We start from the raw sequence: 11,470 nt of genomic DNA, 5'->3' as shown, positions 1-11,470 counted from the left end.
TAACACCCGGGGGCCGATGGGGTCCGGGGCCCGGGAGAGCGGGGCAGGATGGTCGGGACGGGCCGGGCGGCAACCTGGCCAGACCCCCTCGCCCTCTCCCCTTCCCTGCTTCTCTGTTTCAACTCTAGGAACTAAACCCACTGTCTTAGTTCCTGCTCTGGTTTGAACTCAGGTGGGCGTGAGCTGAGAAAAAAAAGAAGGAAAAGCCGGGGGTGGAGGGAAAGACAAACAGAAATCTCAAAGGGGACAGGGTTGTGGAGTGCTAGGCAGCCAGGGAGGGGGCGCGTGGGCATGAATGTGTCTCTGCTCCAGCCTTTAAACTCTTCTCCCCGCTTGTGACCCTGGCTCTTTGTCATGGTTGGGGCTGCAAACCCTCCCCTCCCCAAAGGGCAGGGAAGCCTGGGTCTTACGGGAAGTCCTGATGTCGGTGCCTGGCTTTGCATGGCCGGGCAAGTCGCTGCACCTCTGGGTGCCGCCTCCCTTGCCTGCTCCTCAGAGAGAACCTCCCCCACGGGGATGAGAAGCGATGGAAGGGACTCCGCGAGCTCTCGGATGGAAGGGGTGAGGAACAGAGGGGGCGCCCCCAGGAAAGGTGTTTCCGCCCATCCCCTCGCCTCTGCTCAAACCCCGGGCAGCAATGGGGGTCTATTGTTTTGGGTTCCAACAGCGCTAAACTGGGGCCTCCCGTGAGGTGTTGCCACCACCTGCTGGTTTCTTCAAGGAACACAGGCACCTGGTGGCATTCGCTTTGGCCTTTTTCTCCCCCTCCCCTTGTCATTCTGTCCCATCTTATTCTCCAAAGTCCTTCTTAGTCAAGACACTTTTACGTTTATGACAGCACTAGTCGCCAATGGGCTGGTCCAAACTGGTGCTTAAGGAGCCGAGGAAAATTGTGAAAGGGATCTATGAGCCAACAAACCCAATAAACAAAACAATGAAACTCATTAGGAGGCACCTGGGAGAAACAAACAGGCTTTAATGAATTGACTGAATGAGCGATAGAAGGAAAGATAAAGGCGCCTGAACAAGTCTCCGCTTGGCAAGGGGGTTGTTCACTCCCAATATCTGGAGTTAATTAATACACCTAACGATGTGGGATGGCTCTGCACTTGAATAGGGATAAGTCCATTTGCACAGGCGCCTCTAACGATGTCCTGCTTCTTCCCCTTGTTCTGAGATTCATTGGTGGAGAATTGACTTCATTTCTGAATGGTATCTGCAAGGCTTTGACAGAATTTTGTGAAACGTGAATTTACATTATACATGGTATTATCTAACTCATGATCCTTGATGTATTAACAATATGACTCGTGGCCAGAAAGCTATGGGTATATTGGAAACATTTTTTAAAAACATGTAATTAAATTATGTTTAAAAAGAAAAGTATTGAACAAACCAAAACATAGATGTCACTTTATAAAACCCAGACATTCCAGTAGTAATTTGCAACACATCATGTACTGACGTTATAGTAAAAATGCCTTTATTCCTTTCTATTGTCTGGCATGCCTTATTGTTTACACTGCCCATTAGGTGCCTATAATATGAAATTAAGTTTTTGTTGTCCAAGGCTTATGTAATTAGTTATTTTTCTTTGGTTGATAAAATTTGAGAGGCATCCAGTTTTCAAAGAAAGCTCCATTGTACTCTGGAGGCAAAGAGGTTTAAATTTGCGATTATAATTGGCCCAGTATCTTAATTTTCTATGTGTTATCAAAGTGGATTTGAAAGGTAGGTGGATAGCTCAGAATGTATTACTTAGTTATGCTGCTATCTGCAGCTATTAAAAAGCCAAGTAATGAATTCCTTGTTCAAGTTGAACATAAATCTTTGCTACAATTTGTTCAGTGCCTGGCACATATTACATACTTAGAAGTGTTAGATAATAAGTAAATAAAATATAACAATATTGAAAGGCAGGACAAAGTTTGTGGCTCACAGAATTCATTGTCTTTGGGATGCAACCACCTATAAAGTAAATTTGGAGCCATAAAGAAGCTCCTTTGTAGAAAAACTCCAGGTGGTTTGGGTGTCTCTGATTGGTTCTGCTTTTTTTTTCCTTTCTGTTTTTGCCTCCTTGGGTTTTCTCTCTTCAGCATCTATCCCTCCCCAAGGGTGTGCAATTGCCTTCTTCCTTATTTCCCTTTAGAATGGCTAATGTAAGCTGATGTTATTATAAACATGGAACTTTGTAAGTAGCTTCAGTGATAAGAATTCTAGTAAAAAGCAATAAAGAAATTTGCTAAGCCCCCAGATCTCTCATTCCATAACATTAGTTATATCTCCAGATGTACAACCTCGCAGGGGTCCAGGCCATTACCTGACTGGCTGGAAGCCCTATGGCCTCTAGGCCAGGCCTGACTTCCCAAAAGGTGATCTCCAAGCATTTTCTCCAATAAAGGTGTCAGATGCCCATTTATACAACTGAATCTATCTTTCTTTCTTTCTTTCTTTCTTTCTTTCTTTCTTTCTTTCTTTCTTCTTTCTGTTTTGAAACTTCTAGAGAGTATTATAGTCTTTTCCTATAGTACTGGTTTGTTTTGAGGACAAACTTAGTTTGCCACTGATTTGTAGACCAATAGCGATTGATATCCTGGTTGCTTGATGAACATGAGCGATCTTTGAATTGACCCACAAGAGGCTACATTTTGACATGACTTTAAACAAGCAATAAGGAAAAGACATTCGGAAGTATTAGTGCACAGGGAGACAGAGGAAAGCTCTTCTCTCATAACAGAATGTTTTATCAGTTAGACATTGACAGTCAGATGCATGTAACAAAAGTTGTACAACAGTGGTTTCAACAAATTGAATAATTTAAGACTGCTATGGAAGCCCAGGTCTGAGACTGAGGTTTCTGCCCTCCATCTTTAGGGTGAGGCCTTCTTCCCTGGTTTTCAGCTTGTCAGCCAGAGTTCCAGCTATAATGTCTATTAATTTCACTCAAGAAAAAGGAGATAGACACAGAATACAGGGCATAGCTTCAGCTGAGTTGGCACCCGTTAAAGAACCTTTCTGGAAGCTCCATCCTTATATATTATTGGCCAAGACTGTGTCATATGGTGACCTGTATCTGAAAGGGACTGGAAATTACATGTTGCACCAAATAAAATTAAACTTTGGTTAGTAAGAGGAGAGAAAGAATATTAGACAGGTAACCAGCAGCCTCTGGTTGATCATACTTATCTATATCTTTTCCTGCAATCTACAAAGATGAAAGCTTTTCATAGGATTCCTTGCTGGTATTCCCACCCTTCCCCCCATCGGGACCATCATCTTTAATACATTTTTTGTTTAATCTTCAAAGATGATTATCAGGAGGTTAGTAGAATGAATGGAAATGACAGAAGCCTTCTCTCACTAAAATAACTATGACACCAACTCAAAAGAAAAATAACAAACCCTGTGCAGTTACTTATATAAACAATAAGAGTTGAAAACATACTAGATCTTAATAAAAGTTTGGCAGGACAGGGTTGATAAGTGCTCCACTCCACTCTGCTTCCTCTCTTCTCTGTGCTGTGTCAGCTCCCTTCAGATCCAGACAGGAGATATAATGATGTACCACATGGAGCAGGTGGTCCCATGAGCTGTACTTCTGTCAAGTGCTGTCGGGTTCTCCAGCTCTGGTCCCAGATAGTGTTCTCTGAAAACATCCACATCCCTCCAAAGAGGAGGGTGACCTGCCTTGTTCCAAGATCTGCCTCTTGCTCTGAATGTGGCTATAGCATTTCCTTATTCTTCAGCTGCCGTATGTCCCCTTCTCTCTCTCCATTCATACAGGATTCTAGAATCTACCCCATAAGACTTTTAAGCACCAATATTAAAGGGAACAAGTCAATATCAAGCATGAGTAAACAACAACAGCAATAAAACTTGGGATCTTTTCAAAATATGAAGCCACGTGGAAATGGAGTCAAGATGTAAAAGTTTTAAGAAAAAGTTCCACTTAAATTCTTAGAGAGTTACTAGTAAAAGCGGATATGGAAACTATTTTTAAAGGTTGGAATAAAAGTCAGTGAAAAAAAAAGAAAAGAAAGCACAATAGCCATAATAAAACATCAGTCATGCAGAAAGAAAAAAATGACAAAACTCTGGGAAAAATAAACCAGTGAAATATAATAAACCAGTGAAATACAACATGACCCTGGGAAGACATTCAAGATGTGAGACATGAATAAATTATTTTTAAATAACAGAGAAGGTAAAAGGCCTGCAATTACAATAGGAAATTTTAACCTTAAAATAAAAGTACTTTCAGAATGAGAAAGATAAATACACAGAAGGAAAAAAAAAGAAAAAGACAAAATTAAATAAATTATTTTAGCATCTGATACATATTAAGTACTTAATAAATATTTATTAAGTAGTTAAACTAACTAAAAAAATCATGAAACTAAAAAATGTAGAGGCTTTGCCATCTTCTAAGCAAAACTAATAAGCAAAAATCAATGCCAAGATATATTTTGGAAAAAGTTTTTCAGTCAGTACCTTATAAATTTACACATCCACTCAGGAGTTAAAAATCAAAATACATTCATATTTCTTCTTTAGGGCACTGATTAATTAATAATTTAGGATTTCAGGAGAAAAGGATAAAACATTATTGATCAGCTTCTGAAAAGCCATTCTCAACTCTTGTTCTTGGCTCCCAAAAATGTTGAGGCTGAGAAGCTAAATAATTGCCCTCCTAGTCTTTCTTCCGGTTAGGAGTGGATACCAGACCTAATTCTGCTTCACCAGGAGAAAAGAGAATTCGGTTGGGGGCACTTGATTTCTGATTTAAAAAACTCAGATTTGGCTAATGTGGTCCTCTCTTTTTGTCTTACTTTGTAGGCATCCCTGGGATATTGAGCCGGTTTCTACAATGCCACAAAAAATATGGTGGCTGAAAACAACACAAATGTATTATCTTACAGGTCTGGAGGTCGGAAGTGTGAAATGCATATAACTGGACTCAAAAAAATCAGGGTGTAGGTAGGACTGTTTTCCTTCTGGGGGCTCCTAGGAGAATGTTCGTCTTTCTTTTCTAGTGCGACCTCTAGAGGTCACTGCATTCCTTAATTAACTCAACTTTCTCTGTCTTCAAATGTTGGGTGAAGAAGTCAGCCTCCCTCTTCCACATATAAGGACCCTTGTGATTATATTGGGCCCATCTAGGTAACCCAGGATAATCTTGACCTCTCAACGTCAGTTCCTTAGCAACCCCAATTCTTCTGCAATCTTAATTCCCCTTTATTATGCCAACTAACAACAGATTCCAAGAATTAGAATGTGGATATTTTTGGGGACCATTATTCTGCTTACCATAGACATGATGGCCATATTGGCAGCTGAGCCCAAACCAGCAACCACATACATTTCTTGTTACATGAGAAGAATAAATGCCTGTAATTGTGATTTGTTGTGGTTGTTATTATCTGTAGCTTTATATTTCCCTATTGGATATAGACTCAAATATTATATCTCCAGCCAAAGGCTTATTCTTTTCAAAAGTAAGATAAAGTCATTCTCAGATCTGCAAATTCTTAGAACATTTACCACTCAAGTCTGTTTTCCAGTAAGACACATTGCAAATGTACTCTGAGCAATTAAGAGATGAATAAGCAATTGTATTCTTCATTAGGGAAACTATGATTGAGGAAAAGTGGTTATAATCACCAAAACTATCTAAAATTATAGGATAAATAAAATAAAAAACACAAACCTGCAAATTACTAAGCAATAAAAAGAGGAAAATTAAGTACTTGAGGGTAATTATGGGAGCAAAGGTAAAATGCATAATGTAAATATTAAAAAAAAGTTTTTTAAAAGGAGACTTTAACTCCAGATTAGCATAATACAAACTATAAAAGGAAAAGAGCAAAGATGGGGAGGTCAGCAATGTTAGCTTCTTTGACTTCCATCAAAGGAAGTCAATGGTTATTGTTGGAATAATTGAGTAAAAAGAATTTTAATGTTTTAAGATAATCATGTAAGATTATCTTTAAAATAGGGTGTTAACCTTACAAATCACAGATAAAAGATAAAAGCAAATGGATATAGTTCATTCATCCAAAGGCAAAATAATAGACAAGGAAGCATTAAAATATGGAAAGCATAATTAAAGTGACAGATTTCAAACCAAGTACAATGTCCGAATGGGCATATATTCTAGAACAACTTCTATGGTAAGACAGTGGAATAAGTATGTTGTGAAATTTCTTCATGTAGCAAGCAACCAAAAGGCTCACTTTTGCATTTCTAGAAATGCTTATATCAATTGGACCCTTTCATTTGGGGAGTACATTGGACCCTTTCATTTCTTAAATAAAAATGGGACCATTAGTGACAGTACTAAATAATACTGTTAAAATTAAATATATAAGTTTGAAATATTTAAACATAGAGTTTAAACACATGCACGCAAACACACGCACATATAATTAGGAGGAGGATATTGCCATCCTTCTCCTGTTTCTGATCGCTCCTCTTCTACCTCTCTTTCCTTGCCTCTCCACAGTGTAAGGAGAAATGGGAAGACGATGTTGACATGTCTACAAAATTGATTAGGATCCTGCAAGCAATAATTTCAAAGCTTCATCTGAGTCTTTGTATAGCTAAAGCAGTAATCATGAAAAGAGAGAAAACTAAGAAATGAACTCACTTTTTATTTATTTTAAACCCAAAGGAATGTGGTGTGAAAGTGGGAGATGGTTTTAACAAATCATGGTATCAACACATTCAAGTTCAACAAAAATATAGGCTTAAAAACGTTAAGCACTTTAAACGAAAACATGAAATTGTTTATTTTCATATTGGAAAATAGACTACATTTCTTAACGGGGTCACATTCATTCTTTTCCTTCAGAGTAGATTAATGAAGCAGAAACATTTGACAGATAATGTAAGATGTTAAATAAAACTAATATAAATTACAGAAATTTTCCATGCTTACTCTCATGAAATCACTTCAGACAACACCAACTTTCCTTTTCTTCCTCCCACAAATCTTTTTTTAATCTTAAATGTTTATTTTTTTAAATTTTTTATTTATTAAGTTATTACATATGTGTCCTTATCTCCACATTACCCCCCATCCTCCCCACTCATGCCAGACAACAGCGGGGCGAGGGCTCCCACAAACCTTTTAATTGCCTGGAAGGAGCTTTTCTAAAGCTACTCTTTATAATAGTGTAATTACTAATTGTATTATGGGCAAGGTGGACTTCACTAATTATTAGATAATTAGGTTCTTCCTCCTTGTAATTTTGTTCTGGACTACCCATGAGAATTAATGTTTGACCTTGTAAATTGTGCTTTCATGAATCACTGCTACCTGTTGGATACTAGAAAAAAAAAAGTGGCATGCTTATGATTCACATTGGTTACAAGATAATAAGGAGATTGGGTTTAGCGCCACCCTGTGTTATTCTGAGTACATAATTCAGAATCTCCCCCCTCCCCCAAAGAGATTTATAATGCAGATTAATTTAATGCATCATGTGTAAGAGAAATAGGAGAATGAGATATTCATGCTACACTCCTGGAAAAGAAAGTCAATACTTTCTTTTGTGGCTCAGACTCATCTTTCTACTTAGAGGGACTTCTCTCTCTTCTCTTTTGTCATCTATTTAACTCCTGTTTATTCTTTAAATCTCAGCTCACAGCCCAAAAATAAACCCTGAAATATATGGTCATTTGATTTTTGGCTAGTGTTCCAAGACCATTGAATGAGGAAAGGACAGACTTCAACAGATGGTACTTCTGGAAAAACTGGAGGTTGAATCCTTACCTAACACTATAAACAAAACTTAACTCAAAATGGGTCAAAGACCTAACCTTATGAGTAAAATTATAAAACTCCTAGAAAAAAAAAACATTGGGGAAAATCTTCATGGTATTGAATTTGGCAATGATTTCACAGACAGACATACCACCAAAAGCACCAGCACCAAAAGAAAAAATATGACTAAATCAAAATTAAGAACTTTTGTGTATCAAAGGATACTAACAAGAAACCAAAAAGCCAACTCACAGAATGGGAGAAATTATTTGCCTATTATATATCTGTTAAGTGATTAATATCCAGAATATATTTTTTTAAAAAACCTTAAACTCAACAATGAAAATTAAAAGCCCAATTCAAAAATAGGCAAAAGACTTGACTAGACATCTCTTCAATGAAGATATATAAATGACCAAATATGTTCATGTAAATCCAAACCACAATGAGATGCCACTTCACACTTACTAGGATGGCTATGATTTAAAAATGGAAAATAACACGTTTTGCTGAGGATGTAGAGAAATTAGAACTCTCCTGTATGTTGGTGGGAATGTAACATGGTGCAGCAGCTGTGGAAAACAGTTTAATCATTTTCTAAAAAGTTAAACATAGAATTACCACATGACCCAGCAATCTCACTCTTAGGTATGATTCCAAAAGAATGGAAAGCATGGTCTAGAACAGATATTTGTACTTCTATGTTCATAGCAGCATTATTCACAATAGCCAAAGTGTGGTAACAACCCAAATGTCCATCAACAGATAAATGGATAAACAAAATGTGATATATACATATAATGGAATATTATTCAACCAGAAAGGGGAATAACATTTTGATATATGCTACAACATGGTTGGACCTTGAAAATATTGTTGCTTAGTGAAATAAACCAGATGTAGGGCAAATAATGTATAAGTTTAGTTTTATGAGGTACCTAGAATAGGCAAATTAATAGTGATAGAAAATAGAATAGAAGCTATCAGGGGCTGAAAGAGACAGATAATTATTGTTTAATAGAAACAGAGCTCTTGTTGGGGAAGATGAAAATGTTTTGGGTAAAGGTCGTGGTTCACAGCTTTCAGAACATATTAAGTATGATCTTAAGTATATACCACTAAATTGTGGTTAAAATTATAAATATTATGTTATGTATAGTTCACCAAAATGTAAAACAAAATCTCAGCTTACCGATTGCTGTTTCAGGGAAACCTTCTGAAATCCTATTATACTCACTCATTGTGCTTTTTCTTTCATCATATTCATCTTAGTTTTTAAATATGTATTTACTTTTGTCATTTTGGGGAAATGTCTTTCTCTTCCCCAGGATTGTATGCTCCATAATGATTTCCAAATAAAGTTCACTTACACATCTTCCAACAGGGTCTTCAGTGGTTGGCAAACTCATTAGTCAACAGAGCCAAATATCAATAGTACAACGATTGAAATTTCTTTTGAGAGCCAAATTTTTAAACTTAAACTATATAGGTAGGTACATTGTTATTAACTTAATTAGGGTACTCCTAAGGCTTAGGAAGAGCCACACTCAAGGGGCCAAAGAGCCGCATGTGGCTCGCGAGCTGAAGTTTGCCGACCACGGGTCTAGCCTATTGAAATAATTGGGTATAAAAGTTGTTATTTAATTACTTTTTCAGTATTAGGAAGGAAACTAAAGTATCATTTTGAGTTCCTTTGCAATTATCTAAATCATCCCTAGCCGTGACATTTACAGAGTTGCCTAATTTCAATAGGTTATAAAAAATATAATTTAGGGGTTAGTATCCAAAATAAATAAGGAACTCATACAAATTAACAAAAGGAAGGCAAACAATCTAATTAAAAAATGGGCAAAGGACCTAAATAGACACTTCTCCAAAGGGGACATACTGGTGGCCAAGAGACATATGAAAACATGCTCAAAGTCACTAATCATCAGAGAGATGCAAATTAAAATGACAATGAGGTATCACCTCACACCTGTCAGAATGGCTACCATCAACAGATGACAAGTGTTGGTGAGGATGCGAAGAAAAGGAAACCCTAATATACTGCTGGTGGGAATGCAGATTGGTGCAGTCACTATAGAAAACAGTATGGAGTTTCTTCAAAAAATTAAAAATAGAACTGTCATTTGACTCAGTGATCCCACTTCTAGAAATATATTCTAAGAAACCTGAAACACCAATCAGAAAGAATATATGCACCCCTCTGTTCACAGCAGTGAAATTTAAAATAGCTAAGATCTGGAAACAGCCCAAGTGTCTATCAGTAGATCAGTGGATAAAAAAGCTGTGGTACATCTACACCATGGAATACTATGCAGCAGTAAAAAGGAAGGATCTCTTACCCTTTGAGACAGCATGAAGGGACCTGGAGAGTATTATGCTAAGTGAAATAAGCAGTCAGAGAAAGACAAGTATCACATAATCTCACTTATAGGTGGAATCTAAAGAACAAAATAAGCTGATGAACAAAATAGATCCAGAGACATAGAAACATGAAAAAGACTGTTGAATCTCAGAGGGAAAGCAAGGGTAAGTGAGTGGGTGAAAAGAGATTAATCAAATAATTTATATACATGTATGCACAAACCATGGACTCAGACAATAGGGTGGTGAAGGCCTGGGGTGGGGGGTGGGGGTGGACTAGAAGGGGTTAATGGGGAAAAGGGGGACATCTGTAATACTTTCAACAATAAAGATAAGTTAAAAAATATATATATAATTTAGCAAATATGGCCTGACTAGGCCACGCACAAACACAGATAGAGAAACATGTCTAATTATTCTATTGTTACATCACATAATTATCCATGATCAAATTATAGATTGCAGAAGGAATGATCATTTCAGTGGTCTCTCAGAACCATAATTTTCCTTTATTTGACTTTGGTAGGAATTAGGAAGGGGCACAGCAACACAGCAACACATTTTCATTTCAGGCATTTCACTCTGAAGACTGATAATCATGGTGAGTAAACAAAGTTGCCTATGAAAATCTACCTATCTTGAAAGGGGCTTCAAAAAAACCAGCAGAGTGGGCTAGCATTATAGACTTTTCTATTTAATACTTTGCAATAACTTTTCATGCAATTGCTAATAGTTCAAAGGGTGAATAAAAAAGAGTTAAATTTAATTCCATTTTTATTTTTGTTTCCTCATTTGACTAGAAAGTTTAAGATTTTAGGATAGCTTCTTTGGTGAATGGTTTTTTTTTTCATGGTAAATGATATCAATTTATTGGACTGTATTCCAATCATACTTTATTTATAAAAACAAGTAGCAGACATATTGTGTTCAACATAGTAATGATAATATCAAACCATAATATAACTCCTATCAAATTCCTTCCCAGCAAACATAATTTTGCCAATAGAGACAAGATCACTCTAAAATTTAAATGCAAAGGCAAAGGACTAGAAAAGCTAAAACAATTTTTTTGGTGAATGCTATTGATTCATTCAGTATTCAACCCAGAAGAATACGGACAAAATTTTATTCTGTAAGCATTTTTATAAAGTGTCTTCCAAATACTCCCCCCACCATTGTGTGTGTGTGTGTGTGTGTGTGTGTGTGTGTGTATGTGATGTACATATATATATATATTTAGCAGTGGTGATGTAGTGGTGATGCTGGTAGATTTAATACTATTTAAAATAGGGAATTTCTATAGTTACATTGATTATATTGAAGTTATTTTACCAG

Source organism: Myotis brandtii, unplaced genomic scaffold (genome assembly GCF_000412655.1).
Source record: "Myotis brandtii unplaced genomic scaffold, ASM41265v1 scaffold168, whole genome shotgun sequence".
NCBI classification, from domain to species: Eukaryota; Metazoa; Chordata; class Mammalia; order Chiroptera; family Vespertilionidae; genus Myotis; species Myotis brandtii.
This window is presented reverse-complemented; position numbering follows the sequence as displayed.